The sequence below is a fragment of the Primulina eburnea genome, chromosome 5 (assembly GCF_022965805.1).
Source record: "Primulina eburnea isolate SZY01 chromosome 5, ASM2296580v1, whole genome shotgun sequence".
NCBI lineage: Eukaryota > Viridiplantae > Streptophyta > Magnoliopsida > Lamiales > Gesneriaceae > Primulina > Primulina eburnea.
The window spans coordinates 17,132,171-17,139,691 of record NC_133105.1 but is presented as its reverse complement, the minus strand read 5'-3'; the positions used below and the strand labels follow the sequence as shown (position 1 = coordinate 17,139,691).

Sequence of the window (7,521 nt, the reverse complement as noted above, 5' to 3'; positions counted from 1 at the left end):
CAAAATACTTTTATTTTATCTTATAAAGTTATTATAAAAACTTATTTTAGTAAATTCTAAAAATAACAAAATCATTTATCAATCATAAATTCATAATGAATAACATTTTTTTAAATAAAAAAATCATTAAAATAACTAACTTGATCATTTTAATAGATAGACCAAAATACATTTTCTTTTTATTCAATAAAAATTACTATAAAAACCTATTTTAATAAATTCTAAAAATAACTAAACGATTTTTATATGTAGAATGTGGTTGAATGAGAAGAAATTTGAACAGAACGACACGAGCAAATACGAATTCTGGAACACATGTAAACAATTTTAATGCATGTTGGCAATTATATTTTTTTTTTAAAATGAGACATTTTGGGGAATAAGAATTAATGCATGTTGGCTATTATAATTATATGTTTACTAACAACGAAACAAATCTTGTATTGATAAACTTTTTGACGACAGTGAGCTAAAAATAAAACTTTTCAATACCTCTATTTTTTGGTAAACTTTAAATATATCTTAATTAACATGAAACACTCTATAAACATGAACGAGTGGATTTGAAGCTATAGTCTGACTTCTCTGAAACAACAAAAATACATTTAAATATATTTGAAATCCATGAATTTAAAATCGATCACTCCCAATGCAACCTTAAATCAATTATTTTGACGTGTGACAATGTATTGTATAATGCGTCGTATAGAAGGTACGCACCCTTTCGAATTGAGTCTTATTTGATAAAAAGGAGTCGTTAGTATATAAATTAAATAACTCAAATAAAAAGAAAAATAAATAGCTGAAAACAATCCATACTTTTCACCAAACACATTACATAATGGTGCTACCGAGTGTATAACAAAATGTAACTGGAAATCAATCTTTATAGACTATTCTTTATCGCACTGCAATGCATCTCCGGAAAAGGCGCTTGAGTTGTTGTATATGTAGATCCTGCCTCAGGTAGTTGGATGAACTACCTAGATACTTTCTTAAGGAATACCAATGCATTTGATGAAGCCTGAATTGAGACATCGGGGATGAAAAAGATGATGCATTGGAGGCCATATGCGACAAGTCTGGGCCATATTTTTTGTGCCTGAAGGTTATTAAAATAGGAATATCGAGAAAAGTTTCGTGAAGGAGCATTTGGTGATTTGTAATTGGAATACGACGGTGGTGCGAATTGAAGCCAAAAGAGATGAACTGATGGGACTAAACTGAAGACGAAAGGGATGAAAATGATTGTGGTAGTTTGAGGAATTGGACGGCTTATGTTCTTGGCATACTTCTGGAGGGGAAATTGCAAAACCAGCGTGTTTACACCATACTAATAAATAAGATTAATATCAGTAAATCATTGTATTACCTTGCATAAATTTTGATTCCATCACCTCAAAATCCCAGCAGCATTATTTGGGGTGGCAATCACATGATCACCTGGAAAAGGTTGAAGAGTTGATGTGACCATTTCTGGTGATTGCATGGATGGAAGGCCCAATACTCCCTTGTTGGGGTCTGGATTGAAGCCAAAATTGAGGTAATTTTTTCTTGAACTGGTAGCACTAGCAAAAATGAATTCGGTAAGATCTGTTTGACAAAAGGCATTGTAACCAAAGTGGGTGAAGAAAATAATTCATTTGAGGCCATCAATGACGAGGCCATACCACCTTAGTTGTCTCGAGCAAACGTCAAATCATTACCAGAGTAGGACTTATCAAGCATGTTAGGTAAAGGATCATTTGGACCGAATTGGAGAAAGATAAACGATTTGGATATTGGGGCTGAAGTGGAAGCTAAAAGCGATGAAATGTTGGTAATGGTGAAGAAGTGAGGGGATGATTTATTTGACACATTTGCCGAGGGTTAATCTCCAAACCCGCACGTTGGCATTTCTTCAATCTGATATTCCAGTAATTCTGGACATCGTTGTCCGTTCTACCAGGAAGCTATATAAATGAGAAGAAATTAGTAAATGATAATGCTGAACCCTTTACTGAATACTGATGAAAACATCAAACCACCAATAAATAAATAAATAAACAAATCATCCAAGCCAAATTAATAACCTGAGCAGCGATGCGAGCCCATTTCTTACCAAGTTTCCCATGAAGCTCAATAATAAGTTCTTCTTCCTCAGCAGAAAATGCACCTTTCACCAGATTAGGCGTCAAATAATTGGCCCATCTGTTTCTACAGCTCTTCCCTGGTTTATGTAGTCCAGATTTCTCTGAAACAGAATCCCAGTTTCCCTCACCATGCTTTCTTACGCACTCCTTCAGAATCTCATCTTCTGCTGGAGTCCATGGTGTTCTCTTTAGCCCATGTTCGGTTGTTCCAGATGTAGATCCTGAGCATCCAGATCCGTCGAAAGCCCTAAACCTCAATGCTTCTATTTGTTCTGAAACAGAAAATTATGATAAACAAAAAAATTGGGTCAATTTAGAAAGGGAAAAAAGGAATACTTTAGAAAGTGGCTGTGAAAGAGTGTAAGAACCCTAAAGAGGCTTGTCTAATTTATAGGCAAAAACCTAGAGTTTCGCCACTGCTTGAATGCTAGTCCATCCACATTAACCATAAAGCAGCCTAATTAAACAACTAATAACAGCGCTTCCAAGTTTTTGACGCCATTGGTATCCTTCTTAGATTTTGGCAATCTTTGAGACAACCACCTTGTTTTAGGATTAGAGGCCATAGATTTCAAAGAAGTAAATTTTTTTGAGAAACGGTGCTCTAAGAAAATCAAAAAAGCCTGAAGAGAATGACTTCCTGATTTGGCTAATCCAATTGGAAAAAAATAGGTCGGGACGAAAACATCCGAAAACACAAGATCACCCAATTATAACCTAAATCTCTGAAAATCGGTTCAATCCATTTCTTGCTACGATAATCAATTCCAATTCGATATCAAGCTACAGAATGCATAGCACAGTTTAATAGCAAAAGGGTAAAAGAGACGATACCTCAACTTTCACCAGGGATCCACATGCGGGGCACAGAGCCCATGCCTAAGTTTGGCTTGCAATCCAATTTTAGAAAAATTACACATAAAATTTCATTCCTTACGGTGCATGCAGCGCCGCCAGCCACCTGGAGAGATAATTCCAGTAAAGTCAGGTGGTACCAGACTCAACATCCCTGGTATCGACGGCGCCGCCGCCGCTCCTTATTTTCCAAAAGGACGCCCAATCGCTGCAGATAGAGTGGCGATGCCGCCGCGAGCTCTACGCAGTTTGCTTCTACACAAATAATAATACTGAGTAATAAATGAAGAATCTATACTATATCTATTAAGTGTGAGGCATTGATAGTAACTACCTAGAGAGGACACCAACTTTTCTTCCAATTTTACCCCTTATGTGATATTAATATTACACTTTTGTTTTTTATTTTTTTTTATTTCAACACACACTTTTATTTATATTTTTTTTATTTCAACAATTCAAATATCAATTTAGTCTCTCCATAATTTGTCAAATTTCACTTTAGTCCATCGATAATGATAAAAAAGATTGTACACACACGCATCGCGTGTGCCGAGTAACTAGTATAAATAAACGAGGAATCATATTAGCTGGCGACATCGCCACATAATCAGATTAATATTATAGATTATGCATATTTTATTCATAATTTTCTTGATTTAATAGTTATATTTCATATTTCAGAAATTAATATTTCATATTTCATAAATGAATTTTCTTGATTTAATAATTATATTTCATATTTCATAAATTAAACTAAATATAATATGAGATTTAATAATATTATAATAATATTATCTATTACTATATTATTAAGAGTGAGACCGTATCACACAAATACGACCCGTGAGAATATCTCACACAAATTTTTGTCAATTATTAAAGATGAGTTTCTTTTACTAACAGTTCAGTGTCTTTGGTTGTTTTTTGAATTACCTAAAATAGTCCTATATCTTAAATTGCAATTCTCGTAACCTCACATGTTAATTTATTCGGTTGTCTCTCCCATTTTATTTCAAATTCCCACTCACATATTCTCATCCTTCACCGCTGAGCCACACGCGCTCTATATATCATGAATATATTAGGCTAATTTATTAAACATTCATTATATTGCAACACTATGACACCAAAACATTTTGTACTTGAATCATGAAAGACAATGGATTTAAAAATTTAAATAAATATGTCAAACTCAATTTCTTACCTTAAATGATATATGTTTTGATCATAAAAAATTATACTCTTTTGAAATCGTAATATTATTTTATGTAAAATAATGATAAACTTCAATGTAAAATAAGTAAACAAATAGTGAAAATATGGTAATATCATCAAACAAAATTTATTGAATATAAAAACTTCAAATTTTTCTTCTAAATTCAACTAATAAATTTTAAAAAAAAACAATTGAAGTTGTTTTTTTCTTTAGACATTTTGTACATAAGCTAAACTCTATATGCTATAACGTATTAAGAAAATATTCATTTTAGCCAATCATATGCAATTATAACATAATATACAAAATAAATAGAGCAATCTATTAAAGTATACTATAAAAAATTGATATGACAAAACAAATGTAAACTACTGGAAGGATTTCGCTAAATACATGGCAAATAAAGTAGAAATTGTCAAACTTCTTTTATTTGCCAGAAAAATCGAAATATTGTAAATAGATCACTTGACAAAGATGAAGAATACAAATTCTAGCGATGGTGGCAGAATATAAAATTAAGACATAAACAGTTATAAAATTAACTTCGTTACAATTAAATTATTTCAGGAATACACATACTATATTTTGCTTAAGTTGAAATGTAAATCAAAAAATTAAGTAGATAGAACAATGAAAATAGTAAATTTGTAAATTTATGCTAGGTCAATTTTATTAATGTAATGCAAAGAATTTTGAAAACTTGCAGCGTTGGTTATTTATGGACACTATTGGTCGGATTCCTGTCTCCATCATCCACATTCTCAATGTATGAATATTCAAATTTAAATACATATCCAGTAAAGATTCAAATATGTTAGATCAGTAAAGATGCAAATGTGTCACATAAAACGTCAGATTTTGATAACGGAATTCTGCAAGATCTTGAAACATTTGAGTTTAAAATCTACCAACTAGAATGAAAATTTGAATATTATAATAAAACAATGTTTAAGAGTCCCTAATGTAATGATTTAGTGAATCTGTTGAGAATAAATGAGAGATTAGATCATAAGATCTTGAAGCTCGTAATAAATATATTATCACGTGCAAGATCAAACGAACAAACGAATTTGATATCATCACTAATATAAAGCAACATAAAAAATCATAGACCATAAATGTGACGACTCGTTACTTAAAATAGTACAAATTTAATATTTGTGGAAAAATTTAAAATTTTGTTATTAAATAATTTATTATGAACATAACCCATAAAATAAAATAATGGTTGTTGGAAATTGAATTTCAGAAATTTGACAAACTGAGCGCTTAAAGATTGAACTAACTGATCAAGAAGACTGATAGAAACTGATCTAAAATACACAAACTATCGGTTGCCCTTAACTGAAGATTAGTATGCAGATTTTCAAAGGCAACTGGATTAGCAAGCTGAACTACGCAGACAACTGACTGATTAATTGGAACTGATCAGTTACTACAATCATTTGTGAGCTTATCAGCTACATCTTATCAGCTGATCTTTCAGCAGTACACGTCATCAGTTAAGGAAAATGACGTTCAACCGACAACTATACAAAAGCTGACTACAACAAAAGTAGTGGGAACGTCACATTTCAGAAAAGCTGCAGTGTACGACTGTCAGAAGAATGTTGACGTGGCAAACAACAGATAGAAAGTGCCAAATCGCATTCAATATTAAATTTAGAGGGAAAGCCTATAATTAGCAGAGAAGAGCATCTGTTATTCTGCTGAAATCTTTGCAAATTTCAAAGCTCACGCTTATTGTATACATTCATAGCATTCAAGACTATACTTCGAGCTTACAAGCACAAACTGTTATTATTACTTGATCTTGAAGATATCAGTTGTGCTAAATTATTTCAATCCAATTGAGTACTGTAAACTGGTTCGTAACTAAGAGTTTCAGTTTGACATTGTTAAGTCCAAAACTGAAGTGAGTCTGTACAACTCTTTGTATTGATCAAAGTCTTTTCGTGAATATCATATCTTTGTGATAGGAGGGGTGACGTAGGAGTGTTTGAAATCTCTGAACATCCATAAAATCTTGTGTCTTCTTATTTCAATTTTCAGTTTATTTCTGCACTTTTATTGTTAACTTCTTGATATCGACTTACAATATTCCCGAGTATCAGTTTATCACTAAACTGACTTATAACTCAGAGAAAAGGTTGTGAAAATTGTTAGTGTTTATTCAACCTCCCTTATAAATACTTTTTCACCTTTACCCGATCCTATCAAGTGATATAAGAGCAGTTGAATCTTGTTCCTTAATATTCCAATATACAAACTGATTACCATGTCTTCATTCAACAAAATTTCAATGTTCTTCAGAGAGGATTTTGATGATTGGAAAATCAGAATGCAGCCTCATCTAGCTGCACAAGACGATGACATGTGGTACGCTATTACAGACGGACCCATGAAAATATTAAATGCAAACAATGTTGTTGCCATAACTGATGGGGCACCACGCCGCATTGAAATACCAAGAGATGAATGGAGAGCTGAAGACAAGAGAAAATCCTACTTGGACAATGTGGCTGGAGACATTTTGTACAAAACGCTGCATAAAGTCACTTTCAGCAAAATAAAAATGTGCAAAACTGATAAGAAAATCTCAGAGAAACTGATTCAGCTCTGCGAAGTTAATGAGAAAACTAAGGAGAATAAACTATCTGTTGCTGTTCAAAAATTTGACAATATTGAGATGAAGATTGGAGAATCCAAGGACGAATATGAAGAAAAAATCAGTAGCATAGTAAACGAATTGAATGCACTCGGAAAGATGTATTGAAATAATGAGGTAGCACTGAAAGTAATCAAAGGTCTTCCCAATGAATGAGATGTTAAGACCATGGCAATGCGAGAATCAAAGGACCTAAACCATGTCGAAGTTCATGATTTATTTGCTGATTTAAAAGCCTACGAGTTTGAGTAGTAAACCAGAGAAGGGGAACCTTTTACACCAGCTGCCACAAATGCCCTAACTGCTGTCAAACTGGAACCAACTGGTTCAATTAAGTAATGATGCTATGTCATTATTTGTCAAAAGGTTTGGAATATTTATAAGAACAAATCAAGGAAACTTTAAAATACAATATCAGAGAAATAACTCAAAGGAAGAACCTAATTGTAATGCTCGTTTACTCGTAAAAATGATAATAATGCGCTTATGTCATTTATTATGTAGTTATTTAGCTCATTATGCTTTACATGTTGATTGAGGTATTGATATTGAGATTGAATATGATTTCTAGATTGTCAATAGTGTATTGAGAATGAATATGTGTCTAAATAGTGATATGTTTCTAGATTGTCAATATTATTACCGTC

At 32.4% G+C, this 7,521-nt stretch overlaps 1 long non-coding RNA gene across 2 annotated transcripts; it reads right to left on the bottom strand.

Moving 5' to 3' along the window:
• Window positions 1-757: 757 nt before the first annotated feature.
• Window positions 758-3,247, bottom strand: LOC140833071 (uncharacterized). Of its 2 annotated transcripts, none has more exons than XR_012118279.1 (3): window positions 2,967-3,247; window positions 2,073-2,404; window positions 758-1,952 (listed from the first exon to the last, which is right to left on the bottom strand). It is a non-coding gene; the product is annotated as an uncharacterized lncRNA (long non-coding RNA). The 2 variants fall into 2 exon arrangements; XR_012118280.1 differs by having other exon boundaries at window positions 2,102-2,404.
• Window positions 3,248-7,521: the final 4,274 nt, after the last annotated feature.